Source organism: Corapipo altera, unplaced genomic scaffold (assembly GCF_003945725.1).
Source record: "Corapipo altera isolate COAL_440 unplaced genomic scaffold, ASM394572v1 61553, whole genome shotgun sequence".
Lineage (NCBI taxonomy): Eukaryota > Metazoa > Chordata > Aves > Passeriformes > Pipridae > Corapipo > Corapipo altera.
Genome location: NW_020884918.1, coordinates 4,316,670 through 4,335,386, shown reverse-complemented (window position 1 = coordinate 4,335,386; position 18,717 = coordinate 4,316,670). Strand labels below are relative to the sequence as shown.

At 44.7% G+C, this 18,717-nt stretch overlaps 1 protein-coding gene across 4 annotated transcripts in view; it reads right to left on the bottom strand.

Annotated features, from left to right (window-relative positions):
• SETBP1 (SET binding protein 1) overlaps positions 1–5,382 on the bottom strand; it is a 268,127-nt gene extending 262,745 nt beyond the window's left edge. For 2 of the 4 annotated variants that reach the window (XM_027656040.1, XM_027656043.1), the window contains exon 1: positions 2,996–3,487. The gene's annotated coding sequence lies outside the window, so the exon portion shown is untranslated. Of the gene's footprint in view, positions 1–2,995; positions 3,488–5,202 lie in introns of those variants that run through there. The other 2 variants (XM_027656041.1, XM_027656042.1) reach the window with 2 other exon arrangements.
• Between the last annotated feature and the right edge of the window lie 13,335 nt (positions 5,383–18,717).

Sequence of the window (18,717 nt, the reverse complement as noted above, 5' to 3'; positions counted from 1 at the left end):
TCAGTTAAGATCATTATTAATAATAAATCATGGCCACTGTTTCTTTTTTTTTGCCAGCAACTAGCATAGTTTATGGCTCTGCACAAACCTAACACACCATTTTATTGCATTTCAAAGAGTGCGTCCTCCTAAAATGATAATGTGTTAATAATCTATGCTGGGCTTTTTGGCAGGAATCAAAAAGCTCAAACAACTTGAAATAACATCAGCTAAAAATTATTTATTCCCCATCCCTAGTTGCAGAGAAAACAGAGGTTTTCTTGGCTCAGTTACTTCTCAATAGACTTCTGGTTTCAATTAAAAGTTTGAGTCTGAGAAGTTAAAAAAAAAAAAAGTTGAAGCCAATAAGAGATGGAAGAGAAGTCTCCATTCACTGAGTGTTTCTGCTTCCCCCCCTCCCCTTTTTACATAACCTTTCTGAGCTAAGAGCAGAGATTAAAGTACAATTCAATTGTGTGGAAGGGTTTTTCTCCTCTCGGCTAAAAAAAATAGAGATGAAAAAAAGTTTCTCCTTTGAGTGGAAGGAGCTTCTGACAAGGGGAATAATTTTGGGAAAGGCCAAAGAAGTGCAGAAAGCTGTGCATGAAGGAGCCACTTGCACACTTCCCCATGAACATGCCCCATCCTTGGAAGTGTTCAAGACCAGGCTGGACAGGGCTTGCAGCAACCTGGTCTAGTGGAAGGTGTCCCTGCCTTGGCGGGGTGGGGGGTTTGGAATGAGATGGCAGGGGAGCTGTAACAAGATGAGCTTTAATGTCCCTTCCAACGAAATCATTTTGTGATTCTACAGTTCTACAATTCCCTGATAGGCATATTTTTTTGCTGTCTACAATAAAAGGTCCACTTGTTTCCTGAAGTTCATGCTGTCACTGCCTGTCACTAGACACCTGATTATACCATTCCTGTAGCCTGCACCAAGTTACTCCTGGATGCAGGGGCTGTCAAATCAGTAATTGTTCCCATTTGGGCCCATAATATTCCACACAGGACCGGATTTGCCAGCAACCCTTTCCTCCTGGAACAATTCCATCAATACCAGGAGGCTCGGATGCTCTCTTTGACAGCGAGAGCACTGGCTGGTTCCACAGCCCCCTCGCCCCACTCATCCTTTGCCGTGTGACAGACGGATATAGGAGGACACACGGCAGGTCCCCTCCAACACGGAGCAGGGCCACCTCGGGCCGGTGGCTAATGAAACACCTCTGTATGCGGGGACAACAGGCTGCCAGGCTCTCCCCTACCCTCCTCCCTCCATCCTCCTACTCCTCCCAGGACCTGGCTGGGTTAGCCCGGCTCACGGCAGCCGCGGGGACACCGCCACCCCTCGGTACCAGAATGGGTGGGTGCTCCCCTCGCATCTCTCTCCGCGCGTCCCCCTTGCGCATCCCCCACGCTTGAAGCCCCCCCATTAACCCCTCCCGAGGACTGGGGGATTTGCCCACCGCGGGGCGGCCGAGCCGGGTGTGCCCCGTCCCCCCCCCGCCTCCCCGGGCTGGGCTCCCGGCGGCCAAGTGCCCTTTGAGCATCAGGCGTCAGGCCCGGGATTATCGGGGCCGTTTATTTGAAGCGGAAACGAATCGGAAATCCTTCTCTCAACTGCCTTTTTTGAGACATAAATACAGCAGGCAGGGGCAGCGCGGAGACCGCCGTGCCCGGGTGGGATGGTGGGATGTTGGGATGCAAACACGCTGACACACTCGCGCTGACACACACACACACACACACACACACACACACAGGGACACAGACATACACACAGACACACACACAGACATAGACACACACACACCCCGGGAGACAAGGGCGGTGGGGGGGAGACACCCTATTTCCCGGTGCCCTCCGGGAAAACCCGGCGAGAAAGGGGTATGAGTGCGAGTGTGAGTGCCCGGCAGGAGCTTTGCGCCAGGGCTGGGGTTGACAATAGCCGCCCGCGGCTGCCGCCTGCCTTATACCCCCTCCTCTTCCCCAAACCACCACCTTCCCCCCAGATAATATCGGCGATATTCCGCGCGTCCACAGCTCAACTCCACTTCCACCCGTTGTGGGGGGGGGAAAGGGGCCACCGGGGTCCCGGGGGCGGCAATCACCGGCTTATTAAGAACTAGTATTACACGGGGGCGGGGGGGGAGGGGGGGGCCGCTCTGCTAATTACTACCCCACTCCCCTCCCCACATCGTTGTTCCCCCAGATCGCCCCCTTTTCGGGGCTGCGTGTCCTTTTCAATGTCAAACCCAGCCGGGACCACTCCGGGGCAGCGGCGCCCCCCACTCCAACCCCCCCCGGGCACCGCCGCGGAGCCCCCCGCACACACACACTCGCACGAACACACTCTCACACACAAAATCCCCATAAGGTTACAGTGCTGCTCTCTAGCTCCACTTAACCTGCAATTTACGAAGCGGGGGGGGGTCGTGTGTGTGTGTCCCCCAATTTCCACAGGCACACACATAGCTGCCACCTTCACATATAAACACATATAGGCTACAAAAGCGGGAGGGGGGCACAAGAGAGGGAATAGATACATTATGCAAACTCCTAAAAAAATTCCAATCCCTTCCCAGTAGCACCGTTTTACACACACACACCACCACCACCACCACCACCCCGCAACCACACACAAACACACACACACCCCCCCCTAAGCAGGCACAAAGCGTGGGGAGAGAAGGGGTCGGAGGGGAGAGGAAGATTCGCATGCATTGCATTGAGGAGGAATATTCCCCCCTCAAAAAAAAAAAAAAAAAACAAAAAGTGCAAAATTACGTTTGGGGGCCAGTGTAAAAGTCACAACACGAAAAAAAAAAAAAAAAAGAAAAGAAAAAAAAAGAGACGACATTAACTTTTGCATGCAGAGGGGGAAAAAAAAGTGGGGGGGTGGAAGGAAAAAGAGAGAGGGGTACGACCCTCCTGCAATCCCGATCATCAAGACAGACCTTTCCTCGATGCCTCAGGATTTTTGTTGCCCCCTTTTTTTTTTTTTTTCGCTTTTACTAACCCATATCCCCAAAACGGCAGCGGGGGCTTCTTAGCAGCTTCCTCTTCTTCTTCTTTCTTCCTCCTCCTCCTCCTCCTTCCTCGGATTTCCCCCCTTCTTGTCTCTTCTCTTTTAGATCCCGGTTTCAATCCCTCGCCACAGCCCCCAAAGGTGCTTTTGCTTGTGTTGCGGCAAACCCATGGCGGTGTTCATCTGTCAGATGGGGATGAGGGGAGCGCCCGGCCGCGCAGCGCACGCAAAGCGCAGAGGGAGGAGGGCGGGGGGAGGAGGAAGGCACCGGGGAGAGGGAGATGGACGGACAGACAGACGGAGAGACAGCTCGGGAGATAAATGATAGAGAGAGAGATAAATAGAACGAGATAGAGCGAGAAAGGGGGGAAAATGGCGTCTTGGAAAGCCGGAATCCCGGAGTAAATCAAATTAACACGCAACACCCAGAGCAGTCCCGACTAATTTTAGCAGGATCCAAAATAAAATGAAAAGGAAAAAAAAGGGGTGTGTAGGAGGAGAAGGGGGAGGTTGGGGTGGGGGGTGAAAGCAAGGAGGGGGTAAGAAGGGGAATAAAAATAAAAAAAGAAACCTCAATGCACTGGATAAAATCCTGGATTTGAAATCGATGGAGCTTGTCTCTGGCTCTCTCTTTTTCTTTTCTTTTCCTTCTTTTAAATTTTTGTTTTGGAGGGGGGCCCCCTTCTGCTTTCTGCTTGCTGTCGGTGGTTGTTTGAGAGCCTTTTGCAGGGGGGCGAGGTAAGGGGGGGGGGGGGGAAGAAGCGTTTTCGGTTTTGCTTTTCCCCAGAGAAAAGGTAAAAAAAAAAAAAAAAAAAAAAAAAAAAAAAAAGGGAAAGCCCCGCCAGGAGAAAAAAAAAAAAAAAAAAAAAGGGCTGCTTGGGCGGCGAGGAAGCTGTTCCCTTTATCCCCGCGCTCCCTGGGCTCCGGAGCGGGTGCCGGAGCTCCGGCGGGCTGCGGGGCTGCGGCCGCCCCGCTCCGCTCCGCGCTCCCCCCGCGCCGCCCCGCGCCGGGACGGAGGAGGGCGAAGGGAAGGCGGAGGGAAAACACCCCCTTCTCCTGATGGGGCCGGGGTCGGTGCTCACGCACTCACACACTCACACAGAGCACACACACACACACACATACACAGAGCACACACACACACATACACAGAGCACACACACACACACACACACATACACAGAGCACACACACACACACACACGCTCATCCCCCTCCCCGCTGCGAGAGGGTGCGCCTGGGGGGCGGCTTTTTGCTCCCCCGCCGGATTTTTTCCCTTTATCTGTCTTTTATTTTGTCTTTTTGGTCTGGTCCCCCCCCCCCCCCCGCACACCTCCCCTCGCTGCCCCTCTCCCTCCCTGCCCCTCTCTCTCCCTCCCTGCAAGGGGCGGTGATTTGGTTAAGCAGATCTGGGGGGCTGATGGCTCTCGCTCTTTCCTCTGTTTCTGTCGCTCGCTCCCGAAGTCCTGCAGCGCTTGGGGGTGGGGGGGGGGGGGGGGGAAGGGGGGGGGCGAAGTGTGGGGAATAAATGGTAATGATCAGGCGCGCACACACACACACACACACGCAGACACTCGCTCGGTGTGGCTGCAATGCTCAGCTCTGGATTAATGTACTCAACAGTGCCACTACCTGACACAACAGCACCACTGATGGGGGCAGGGGAGAAAAGGCAGAGGAGGTGAGATTCAGGGCAGTGGTATTTATCCCACTTATCCCACTCCAAGCTCAGTCTCTCCCACGCCATCCCATCCACCCCCCACCTTGCCATATGCTTTTCACCGCGACCTCATGACCTATGCAGGAGATTTTTGGGGTCCAGTGGCTGCTGTTCAGACCACAGTGAGAATTCACTCTCTGAGGCTGGGGGAGACAAGCAAGGATTTTCAACACCTAATTTAAGGAGTAAAGTCACCACCCCCACACCTTTCAGTATAGAGTAGTAACAGTGCCCAAACTACAGCACAAACTCAGCTCCAGGTCAGTGGAACTGTGCAAAATCCAAGTTGCTGGGCTTTTCATTTCCCACCGTTGTTCTGCCAGCAGTCTGGATGACGCTGTCATTTGGGGTTGCCAGTTGGGCAAACCTTTACTCACAAGAGTAAATTGTTGGCTTGACTGAGTAATCACAGAGATGATGTTGAGGAACTCCTAGAAAAGGGAAGGCTTGTGGGATGGAGCTGTGGAAGTGTACTTACAGATGAAGGTAACATTGCAGGGGAGTTTCTCTGCATGTCTGATCCCTTGCAGAGATGGTGCCACAGGTTTCCCTGTCCCAGAGTATTGCAGAAGGCCCAAAGTACATCAAGTTTCTCCCCTGTGCTCTGGGAAAAATAGTAACTTCTGGCTATCATCCTGAGTGACCTCAGTTCAACTGGTCCAAGGGTTGACTAACTGGCTTGATCCTCATCTGCTGTGGAGGTTTCTTCATGTGCTGTTATTCCTTCTGTCATAGAATCATAGAATCATAGGTTGGAAGGGACCTGCCCTGGGCAGGAACACCTTCCACTATCCCAGATTGCTCTAAGCCCCATCCAGCCTGGCCTTGAACACTTCCAGGGAAGGGACAGCCACAGCTTCTCTGGGAAACCTGTGCCAGGGCCTCACCACCCTCACCAGGGAGGAATTTCTTCACAACATCTAAACTTTCCATTTTTCATCTTGAAATCTTTCCCCCTTGTCCTGTCATTCGAGACCCTTTTAAAAGACCCTCTCCAGCTCTCCTGTAGCCTCTATAGGTACTGTAAGGGTCTCTAAGGTCTCACCAGAGCCTTCTCCTCTCCATTCTGAACAGCCCCAGCTCTCTCAGCCTGTCTCCTTAGGAGGAGGGATGTGTAGCAATGGATCTACAACACAGGTCCCAGTCTAACACCAGATGGGTAGGAGACCTTTGTGGGCCTCATGAGACACCAGCATAGCCCTCACAAACCCTCAGCAGACTCAGTTACATGAGTGAGAATGTGCCCTCAGCCTCAGAGTGTTTTCTTATGCTTTTCAGGACAAGATAAAAGCTACACCAAGCCATCACTTCCCTTTGGATCTCCCCACATAACTGACATCTGCCACGATAACCTGCTGATCCCAAACAGGTGAGCTTAGAGGCAACAGGCTGTGCCTGTCCTTCTCTTATGGTCCTTTCCTCACACTTCTCTCCATCAGTAGGAGAAAGCAAACCAGTAAAATACACAAAAAGCCCTCCAAATGATGGCCAACAGAGCACCCCCACCTCCATCCCGAGCAAATACGCAACTCAAAAACTTTCAAGTAGGAAATGTCCCACTGAAAATGTTGACATTTCTGATTGAAACCAAACAAGAATTGTCGTTTTCAATCAGCGCTTTGACATGGAAGGGAGGCTTGTTTGTTTGAATTAAATCACCCAACTGGAGCTATATTTTGTCATTTTGTATCCAAATGAAACAAAAAAGAAACCGTTTCAACATTTCTTGGCAGAGCTGCCAGTGACATTTCCTGTGAAGAATTCTGGTTTTGAAAAGTTTTGGCAGGTGAACTCTGCGTTGAAGAGCTCCACTGACCATCATCTTCCTCCTTGGAATAATCTGACACATGGCTATGAAATAAATGGCTTGATTGAATTAATGTAGAAAACCAAATTATGGAACCAAAGACTAAAAAAAAAAATAATAAAAAAATCACTTTTGATTTTCTTTCCTAGAAAAAAGTATTTTGTTTACATTCAATACGTTTGGGTTACAAAGTGTTTTGTGAGCCTTTACTCTTATTTTCTTGTATTATTTTTCTTCTGGAGGGTATATATATACATACACAAATGTATTTAAAACAACCCCACGTACATAATTTCAAACTGAGTTCAATTTAGGAAGCAATAGAAATAATTACTTACTTATTGTCACTCTGAAAACATGGCAGGATTTAAATAAATAATAATTAAAAAGCCTCAGTCCTAATAAAGGAAGTTTTTGATTGACCCAAAGTTATTTTTAGGCCTGTCTTATGTATAACTGAAAGAAAAAAACCCACACCTGGTTGCCATAGACATCAAACTCTGTCAGGATAAATTTCATAAGCAGAAAAAGACCCGTCCCTTTGAGTGGTCACCTTGTAGGACATGTGTGCATAAATCATTGTGAATCAGGGTTGACATCAAAGGTTTTCTTACCTATGGTTTTGTCTTCTAGATCTAGAAAATTTTTTCCTCTTTTAAAAACATCTTCTCCCTCTGACTCTGCTCTGTGTCAAGGAGTTCATACAATGTAAGTGGGTAATCTCAAAAAGGAAATTTCCTCCTCTTTGTTCTTTTCACTTAAAAAATATGATGGCATTCATAACGTTGGTTTGGTTCCTCTAGCGGACCTGAGATGAGTTTCCTATTTGTGCCTAACAGTCTGCACATAACCTTGACTGCATGAGACAGGCAGATGTTTTATAATGAAGGCCAGAAGCCTGTTATTTCTATATAAATAGCATATTGAGTTAAATATGTATATAAGTCTTTCTAGGTTCAAGGTATGAATTAAAGTTATGCAGAATTATTTTGTGATTTGTTTGTCAATGTGAAAGTTAAAAAAAAAAAAAAAGAAACTTTGCAAGGCCCCCAGGAAAACAATGGTAACTTTATATGATTCAAAAATACAACTAGATCATGAGAAACTTTTATTTACTATTGTTTAAATTGCTTAATATGTGTTTTAGCTTCTCAGATGTCTAGCAGACTTCTTTATATAGCAGCTTTATGTAGAAATTTTCTATTTATCTACCTGTCATCTAACTATCATTTATCTATTTATATGTACACATAAAAAATAATATCTCAGACCTACAACAGTTACCAATTCTTTATATCCCCCTACAAGGTAAGAAATGAGCCATCATATACCAAGTAAGACAAGTGAGGAAATGTGAAAATATTTCAATTCTCCCTTTTTTTTTTTTTTTTCTCCCTCAAGAATTGGAAATCCAACTGTCTGGACAAATTTGCCCCAAAATAGAAACAACAGTGATTTTTGAAGTTAACCTTTTATTTTATTAATCACTCTGACATGTGGTATTGAGTTTCAACATTGTTGTGTGAAAAATGACAGGCAACAATCAAAATTCAGGGCCAAGGGATTGGAAACCAAGTGCAACACTAATTTTGGAAGACATAAACCTTCTGTTTTGGTTGATTATCCATGAGTTTAGGGCATTTATACCCACAGTATCCACAAACCATTTCTCCTGTACATTATTTTGATAGCTGAGCACTTCTACCCCTGTCTCAGTGTCTTCTTAATGGTCACAATGATTGTGCCATGCTTGCTGCTGTCCAAAAACAAAAGCAGAGGATTTTGTCTCCAATTTCTCAACCGGGACAATTAGAAGAAAACCTTGGTAGCTTAGCAACATTGAGTTACAGCGTGGGAGATGACCACAGGGGAGGCTCAGGTTTAAGTCCAGGCTTTCTTATCTATCAGATCTTTCTTAGTCTCTTTCCCCCTGCGGAGCCAATGTCTAAACATTTCTCTGCACACCAAAGTTGTAGTGCTCAGTGATGCAGCACTTGCTGACACACCAGCAGAAGACCAGGACCTGCCCTTTGCTCAGGTTGCTCAGACACACGAGTCCTTTTGAAAACCTTTGAATATTTGCCTCCTGTAGCTCTTTCAACACCCATCAGTGTGTCACTGCTCTTACATTTGTGATTATGTTTTGCATTCTCTCCCGAGTAAACAAATAACTCTGATCTTGTAAGTGCATGAATTTTTTTTCCCTCATAAATAACTTGAAAGAGACTAATTACCAATAAACGTCAAAACCTATCCTGGATTCTCACATGCATCATTTCTTTATGATGGTGTGGATTTCCATCACAGTTTTCATACAAGTTTGCATCTGAATGTACATATAGCCTTGAATGTACATGCTTATGTATATCTGTGACTTTGTAAACCAACATAGAAGCATTAACGTGAATAAGAAGCACAAAACATTAGCAGAAATGTAACAGCAGTCAATGAAACTCAGGACAGGCAGGAGGTAATTGAAAGCTACATAATTTAGGATAGAGAGGGAATGGAAACAGTGGATCTATTTGGGAATTCTGAGTATAAAGAATTGTTTAATCTAGCCAGGGAAAGTCACAAAAGGAATTGATAACTAGAAGTTGAATTCAGAGAAAATATCACATTGCGATGAAGATGTACAAGGTTCATAGCAATTAATCATTCCAGAAATGTAATAGGACGATTGGTAAAAATCACCATCTCATGACATTTTCAGCTTGGAGACTGGATGGCTTCCTAGAAGATATGTTTTAGCCAAGCGAAAGTAATTGGGTTCAGGACAAGAGCAGACATGAAATGAGTTAAGAACTGACTAACTGACAGATCTCTGAAAGCAATTGTCAATGCAGAATTATGGTCAAAGAAGAGTGTTACTAGGGTTTCCTCTTATGCTATTGATCAGTGATCTGGAAGTAAATATAAAACTACTCCTGATGACATTTTTAGATGACATTGTGGTCAGTGAAACAGCAAAGAATGTGAGTCCAGGGCAGCCTCATGTAACAAATACTGCCTGACCTGGGCAAACAAAATGAGTTTTAATGGATTAAGATGCTTCTTGCAAACACAGAACAAAAACCTGGACAAGCCCAGCAGTTTCAGCTTTGAGTTGGACCCTCAAATCTGAAAGTGTTGATGTGAATCTTGGACCTGCAGCCAGGAGACTTGTAGTGTATGGCACTAGTAAGTTGAACTAGAGAGGATCTGACAGCCACATTTTAAAACATGGTGACAAAATTGGAGAGGATACAGAAAAGAGGAAAAAAAAAATAGGACTGGAGAAAATGATTTGCAGGTCAAGGGTTGGTTAAAGAATTATATTTAGCTATCAGAATTGGATTTGATTTCTGCTGGAAAAATGTTTGTAGGTTGAGAATATTAAATGGTACCAAGGGACAGACTTAGGTACTAATTTTTCAAAGAAACAGAATTGGGACCAGTCCCCTCTTCAACATTTCCCTGCATAACAGTATCAGTGATTCCTACCCACTGTAAATCTAACTAATTTCTCTGTCCATACTCTGCAATTGAAAGACCTCACTTGCAGATTTGGGGTCCACTTTTGGGCTGAATGTTATATTGCCCAGATTCAGTGTAATCTGGAATCTGAATTTGACCTGGGATTCCTTTCTGTAAATGAAATTTAACTGAATGAAATAGAACTATCCTTTAGCCTAAGCCAAACTGAAGCCCTGATGACCCTGACAGGCTGGAGGCAGATGAGATGCATGTTCCTCTCCATACTGGCAACCTTGGAAGTCAATTTGCAGAAGAATCATGCAAATGTTTCTCGAACTTTGACTGACAGCTGTTATACACACAGTGCGTTCCTCATGAGAGGTGTCATTCAGCACCAAGCGAAGTCTTGCTACTCCCAGGTGAAAGTAGCCATCCAATGACTGAAGAAACACTGCCATAAGATGAGGACAAATCATGACTTTTCCTAAGAAACTATTGAACCACTGAAACTGGAGGTTTTTGCTTTGGCTGGGTTTGGCTCAGAAAATTTCTCCAACCCAAGATGGACTTCTTGGCATAGAAGGGGACATAGCCTTGCCTTAGATCCCACTAGTAATGTGTGATATCATTTCCAACCTGTTTAAATCAGAGCACATATCCAAACCTCATCTTCCAGGTCAGTGCTCCAAGTATGACAAAGCTGGCAGTTCTTGGATGGCTCTACCATTGTGTTTCCCTAGGCAGCTCTGTTAGGCATGGATAACATTAATTGGCTCAGAAATACTTGATTTTTCTTGTCTAAGTGTGCTCTTAGTCCGATGGAAAGGGCAAAAATTTTTATTTCTGATGAAATAACACAGAAGGTCCTTGATTTTATTAAAATATGTTGTGTACCACTGTCCTCCCCTCAACAAACTCCAACAAAGCCCACACCAACAATTTTCAAAGAATAAAAAAATGTCTTCTTCCTTTGCTTTGTTTGATTTTTTTGGGCCAATCACAGAGTAGGAGACACAGATCGTGAGATAACATCAGCAGTCAAAGGTTTACATTTCACAGGTGAGCTGAGGTTGGCCTCGAAAATTATTTGGAGGAAAAAAATGAGCATGTTCACATGCTATTAGTAATGTGCAAAATCCCTCAGATGGCAATGGATAATATCCATATGGATATCCATCCGTGGATAACATACACATGGAGAATATCCAGTTCTCACTGTCTATACACCTTCTTTATCTAAAATGTAAATCATCTTCGCTGTTCCTTTCCTCCCAGGGCTTTGCAAAACTTGACGCATGGATGCTTTATGTGCTTAAATTATTTACAGTTGTTGTGGGACACCTGAAACTTTTGAAGATGGAAACATGAGGAACAAGGTGTATCGCATTTCATCGTGGGGCTCTGCCTGAATAACAGTTTGCAAACATACTTTGGGGAGTTTGGCATCGTGTGCCTGAGCGAGCCTCTGCCAGCCCGCGCGCAGTGAGAACAAGATCCCACAAGGCCAGAGTGCAATATTTGGCAAGAATCACCGCTGGTATTAAGACTCTGTCATCTGCATTGGATCTCATCTAAGACACAGCACCGCTCTCAGACAGGCAGCTGATGGCAGCAGGTTGGTCAGCGTGCTGGTGGGACGCTTGAGCCTCTACTGTTGGAAGCAGTAGCACATCCAGCAAAAATGGAGATTATATTTATCAGTTCCAGCTCTACAACAGAGAATCAGTGTACTCAATTCTGCCTTTTCTCCCTTTTCCCTGTCCATTATCATTGCCTGGTACTCCCATGGTCACAGCCATCCTTGACATCGGGTGATGCAGAGATCCCCTGATTCACAAGGAGCAGCATCCGGTGTCAGCCCGAGAATCCTCGCTCACCACCCCAAGGGAAAACCAGGCACGAAACGCCAGGTCAGCAAAAAAAAAAGGGCTGATTGATTCCCTGTGCTCCAGGGAAAGTGTAGCACAACTTTTAAATTCACACCTCGATCATTTATCAATGTTTTCTTATCTCAGTTCCTTTATCAGCGAGTTAAATTTGGGAAAAAAAAAACAAAACAAACCCAAAACTACGTGTATGCGTGGGGCTGTCGCGTGTGGGAGCTGCCTCATGGCTGTAGTACCGCTTTGCCTCTTCGTTTCCTTGCCCTTTTCCCCACCAGGCTCTGTAATTGCGAAGTTTTGGGTGGTTTTGGTTGAATAGCCATGAAGCATTGCCCTCTGCCGGCAGGTCGCACACCTGACTGCGAGCGGCTTCGGCAACGCCTGGGCTTGGAGGGGGATTAAAACCACAAACATTTTATACAAAGTTATTTAAATTTTGGGGGAAGAAAAAAAGAGTGAGAAGTCAGGAAAAAAAAAATCATCTGCACCAAAAGCATCACTTGCATCCTTAGAATTTAAAAGACAAATACATTTTTATTGCCGGGGTTTGTTGTTGTTGTTGTTGTTTTTTTCCTTGATTTTATTTTGGTCGTGTTTTAAAATATCAACTGACGAAGCATTTCTTGCTCCAGCTGCACAATACTGTGCTCATGCAGCAGCATGTGCAAGTGAGAGAGGCTTGTGCAGCCCCGTTGTTCATTAGGACTGAAATGCAGATTTAACAGCATGAGCGACAAAAAGTCACTGTCATTAAAAAAATTGTCTGAGAATGTAGCTAACTTAGGTCCTAATTTGGCCCTTGATTACAGCAGGATCTGAGCAGTTCATAGTCTCCTAGAAAAACATTTATCCTCACAATCTGCAGAACTTGAGAAGATACCAGTGATCCTATTTTACAGACAAGGAGGTGAGGTATTAAAAAAAAAAAAAAAAAAAGGAAAAGTATTTACCTTGGGTCTCAATGGGAGTCTTGGGCAGGAGGGCTTAAATTCACATTTCTCACACCCCAGGCTCTTCCTACACGGTCCGTAGATGAGCTGTCCATGCTCTGAAGTTTACACCAGCTCTGTCCAGTTTAAGCTGTGAAGAGTTTAGGAAACAGGATACATTTTTAACTTTTTTCAATTTGACAGAACTCTGCATCTTAAATAAATTATATAATATAGAGCAGGAAACTTCTACTGAGAGCAAGCTAAAAATATAAGATTTTTTCTTTTTTTTTTTCTCTCCATCACAGCTCCTGTTCCCAAATTACACTTGCCTTGCTCAGAGTCTTAGAAAGCTGACACAGAACAAATTGTCCTATGTAAATTGCAAGCTTCCCTTCTGATTGACAGCAATCCACAAAGATGGATTAATTCCAGAGGAAGTCAAGCAAAGACTGTGTCATAACTATTTACCCTATTTTAAAGATGTTCCAAATTGCCGTGGAGTTGCCAGCACATCCTTCATATAATGCCTTGTGTAAATCTGAAGTACAAGAGCCAGACAGAGTACAGGTAAGTGGGAGGTAATGAGCTACATGTTGCATATGTGCAGTTTTGCTCCCTTGGCTACTTCAGATTTGTTGGGGAGGGACAACCCCTCACTCCCTCCTGGAGACTTTGATCTTGAAGACCTGCAATGGGCAGCCAAGCATAAGACCAGTTACATTCTTTCTGCTTGTTTTGGCTGTTCTTGTCCCTAAACCATAACAAGTCATTAAGGGAGCAAGGACAATTATTCGCTGAAATTTTTGTAAGGGAAAGGAAGAATGGGGGCTGCTATGAGGTTGGTATTGTCACACAGCTGATGTGACTGTGCCATTCCTCACTGCAGAGCCATGACTGAGTTTATCGAGGTCTCCTTTTGCAAGTGATAATAAACCTAATAGCTGCCCACAGCTAATATTTTTTCTTGCACCACATATGTTCACTTTTGGTCCTCAGATTATTTTTTTTTTCTCCGGTCTCCATCTGTTCTTTTGCCTTTGAGGTACTTTAGTTACCATGGAAATGACAACATCATCTGGATGGGTGGAGCTTTGTGCAGTGTAAAGTTGGTTTCCCACATGAAGTGGTTTGAAAGGTATGGGGATGGCTGATTAAATTACAGCATTTTATGTGATGGCTTTTCATGCTTTTGGTGTGCAGCAGAGAGATTGCTGTGTGTGCCTGTGAATGCATGCGGGAAGATAGGCCTGTTCCAGGAGGGGGCATGTGCTCATTTTTGATCTGCCAGATGAAATCTTTCACTTGAGTCTTTCATGCCTGATTCCTTACAACCTCTAGTTGCAGGTTGAATTTGATTTGTCGGGATCCTATTGTAAGACACTTTCTGAGTCCTGTGATCGTCAGATGGGTCAGGCAAGGTGCAGAGCTCACTCCCTGGAGATGGTCACCTTTTGTCAGCATTGCCATGAAGAAGAATAGGAAGAGTTAATTTAGTGGGTGGTTGTCACATGGGGTTTGTTGTCTGGTGATGTGGGTGGCATTGACTCCTTGGTCACTGTGAAGGGTCTTGTGCCCTCAACAAGTCCACATGGCAAATGATTGATATGATCAAGAGATCACTTAAAACAATTGTACACAGACATCACAAGATTCATCTCAACAAATCTGGCAAATCCAGGGCAGAGCCCTTGTTTATATCAAATCAGACCTTATTTTACTAGTGACTCCTTGGACTTCAGCGCAGTTCCAAAAGCTATAATCCTTTACAAATGCCTGTAGCACCTGGTACTACTGGTTATACAACCTTGTGGACATGAAGGTATTTTAGGTGAATAACAATTTTTGGCAAAGGATAGTAAGAAAAGGGCCAGATATGTCAGAAAGAAAACTTGGCCCATGAAACGTCATATTAAGGCCTGTGCAGTCTCCAAAATGCTTTTACCTAGTTCGTATGTTCCGTGTATGTCTCTTAAAGACTCTGAAGTGCTCTCTGCTTGTCTAATCAGGTATGTGGATGGGGCCAGGGAATGTGTCACAGAAAAGGTTTTAATGCAATTCCCGCAGAGACCAAAGGAACAGAAAAGGGCTAATTCATTAGAGTATGTGCAAACATGGGTTCCTGATGGAGTCTCTCAAACAGACAGATCTGGCTGGCTGGGACAGCATTCAGTTCTTAGAACTTTTGGTGGGGAAAAGATGAGGAACCCACAGAACAGTTTGGTGTCTCACGCAAGGTCCATGACTTTGGTCAGCGCTCTGCGTCTGGTGAAGATGGGACTCTAAGGTCAAATCCTTGGATCTTCTATCCTAAGCTTACTTTGTCACATAGCTAGAGTGACAGTATTCATTTATTTCTATTATAGTTATTTTTAGGTACTCTAACTCCAGCTCCAGCCATTTCTTACCACAACAATCCTTTCAAGAAACATCCCACCCAGCAACACTGAAAATCTTTCTTGTGGAAAAACAAACAAACAAAAAAAATCAACCAAAAAAAAAAATCTAACTAAGTTAGCAATCAGCATTAGAAATCTTTCTCAAGGGCACATCCCAGCCATAAATAAACTCACGATTCTCAGAAAGCTCAGAAGTGGGTGGTGCTGCTGGGGGTTTTTGCAGCGATTCAAGACAACCCATATTATGGTCTACCATGGATGGGAAACTCCAGGGCCAGGAACCCTCCAGCAGTCTCCTTTGGAGTTTTTTTTTATGTGCCTTGGGTGTGGAGAGCTGGGGCATTCACATGTCAGGCACCATCCTGGCTAAAACAGAAGCAATTGCTGCCCTGAACTCTGGAGCGGAGAGCATGACCTGCTCTGATCGGTGCCAAGAGCTTCCAACTGGGCACGACGGACTTGCCCTTGACGTGGAGGGAGCACTGGAGGGGTGCTCATCAGACAGACTCATCAGGAGAAAGTGAGGGCCCACGGGAAAAAAAAGAGGCTTGTCTCAGCCTTCTTTGAGGTGGGGATGTCTGTGGTGACCCTTCTGCAAAGGCTGCTGGCAGACAGAGGCACTTCCAGCATTGTGGTGTTGCGCTCTTGGCACAACAAACTGCTTAATAAGCCAGCAGCTTCTCCCAGAATCAGTTTGTCTCTGGAGCAGTTTCCATCTGAGCCCAATGTGAGGTAAGTTGGAGTCATAGGAAAACAGAGGGAGAGAGGCTCAGAGGGAAAGAAAGTTGTCACCAGCACCAGCTCCACCACCCACTGGCACAGCCCGTGCAGAAAACACCAGAAATGAGAGGGCAGAAATGGGACAGGCATAAGCAGGAGGGAAAAAAACCCAACCCAACCAAACAAAAAAGTCCTTTCTTGCTGTAATATGGCAAGCAAAGAGCAGGGGGAGATTCAGCAGTGGATGACCTGAAGGCATCTCCGTGGTGAATTTAAATCCTTTTTTGCTGCTTGACTGCTCAGCTTGCTTTCCGCTCAGACTGAAAGCTGAATTTTCTGGGGTTGCCTCAGAGGTCCTCAACCATTTTTTTTCCAAGGGGTGAGTTTTTCTGAAATCTCTTTTAGCAGGTCACAGAATTTGCTGTCAGGTGCTTTTGTCAGGGTTGTTGGCCACCAGATGTGGCCTTCACCAGTGACAGTGCTCCTTACAAGAGAATTGGATCTTACAAGGAAAAGGAGGAGGTATTCCTCAACTAGGAGCTCAGCAATTGCCAGGACAACGTACAAGAGATCCAGATCCAAAGAGAGATCACATATGAGGAGACAAGGGCTAGTCCTAGATGTAGAAATGTGTTTTCCTTACATTAAATATACGGTTGTAACAACCTAAATTCCAGTTGTCTCCTTTCCTTTCAGTGGATTGATAATGGAAATTCAGCAGCCTAAATGAAATTAATCTAAGTGCAGAGCCCAGAACTGAGATTCTTTGCGATCTGCTGAGCAGTTGAAACCACAGTGGGGTAAGCAGAACTCTTATTTCATAATAGGTTTTTCCTTCACACCTTATGAGAGGGATTTTACATCTTACATGCAGCAAGAAAAAATGTAGGACTTCTTTTTATCATCCCCCTCTTTTCTTTTTTTTTTTTTTTTCCTGATTGGGATCTCTATAAGGATATACACCTCAAAAAGCTAAAAAATTTGGATTTTTTTTTTTAAGCTATCTGGTTTTTATGAGCTGTTTGTGTTCTATGTTTGGATTACAGTTTGATGAGGAATCAACTTCTTGATCTCCTAGCCAGACCTCTCAGAACAACATGAATGTTTTTCTTAGACATTATTCAGGTATTATTAATTCTTTTTATTGCTCTTTTTCCCAGTGAAATGATAGACTGGGAGTGATGGGGACAAGGAGTAGGTTGAATTTATTATATTTCTTTTTGTTATCATTTCTTAATTTTAGATAAATATGGGAATTAGAGAATGTGAAAATAAGAGGCTTTGACTTGAAGACATAAACCTTTTCTGACCAAGTGAATCAAAGCAATTAAATGAATGAAATATGAATTCAAACATAGTTTTGAAAGATATTAATCTGGGGGCTTGGGGGAGTTAAGGGGTTTATAAGAGGGAAATACATACCACTTTGCAAAATGTCACCAGGATGTTACAGGGGTGAAGACATTAAGCTGGTGTTGAAAACTGTAGGGGAAGATTTGGTGTGTGGGTTTCATGTGTTCAGGGTTCCTTCACCCCGTCCGGAAGTGGGGAGAAGTGGTTTGCATCAGCTGCACTCTCTGCATTGTTCCCTCATTCGTCACCAAATGCCAGGAGCTGCAGTAATCCATCCTGGAAGTGACAAACACATGACACCGTGCGGCCTGATCCTGTGGGAGGAAGGGTGGAATTTCCTATCGGTGCAGATGCCTCAAGAAAAAGTACTTTTTTAAAGCCTGGAGTCTCTTCCTGGCTGTCCCAAGTTAGTGAAAAATGGACTACAATTTCAAGTATTTGTACCATTTCATCAGTCTTCTCTAGTAATTTCTGTTGTTTTTGTTGTGAGTATTTCTCTATTGATTCCATAGGGACCATCGTGGATTTTGACTGTGATAGGAATCATTCCCACACAGTAAAAGACTAGAGATTTTTTTTTATCCTTAATTTACTGGTTAGGTATTTGCTGCATCTGTTACTTGTACCCTTGCTTCTCACAATCCTGTCTCTGTCAGAATATACTCTGACCTTTAGTCAGGGAAAAAATAATCTTATAAAAGGATTTACAATAAAAATATGTATTTGTTTGATGAAAGCTGCTGGAATGACAGCTATCCTCTTAAGGGCAAGATTAAGGTTACAAAGGCAGATGGAACGTTATTATTCCCTGATCTGGTGAGTATTGGACAGTCCAGCCTGCAGGTTATGTCACATCCTAAATGATCTACCCGTAAGTGTGAATGAAATTCTTTAAGGCCAGGTTGGATGGGGCTTGGAGCAACCTGGTCTAGTGGAAGGTGCCCCTGCCAATGGGGAGGATTGGACTAAATGAGCTTTAAGGTCCCTTCCAACCCAAATCATTCTGTGATTCTATGATGAATCAGATACAAAAAACCTGTTTGCTGGAGTTCTTCAACAGATGTTCGTAGTCCAGAGAAGCTGGGCGATTTCCATGCCATGTACCAGTCTCTCCCCTCCTTCCTCACACCCCTTTACCACATTGAAGGCCAAGACATTTGGAGCAGAAAGCCATACCCATCACCTCTGCCATCCTGCTCATGAGCACAGCTGTGGAAACTGAAGTAGCTGTAGATTTGTTGCTGTGCATCCACACATAAAGACACGCAATTACCCCAGTCCGTGGGTGTTTAATGATGTGTCGTTGCTAAATTCACATCTGGGGAAAACCCTGCTGAAATTGGTTTTGCCCCTGCTGTGTTTGTGAGTTTAAAAGAGTCCTGGTTTGCCTGTTGTGTTGTTGCTGTGCAATCTATGATGCTGCTAAGCCTATATCCTCTCCTGGGG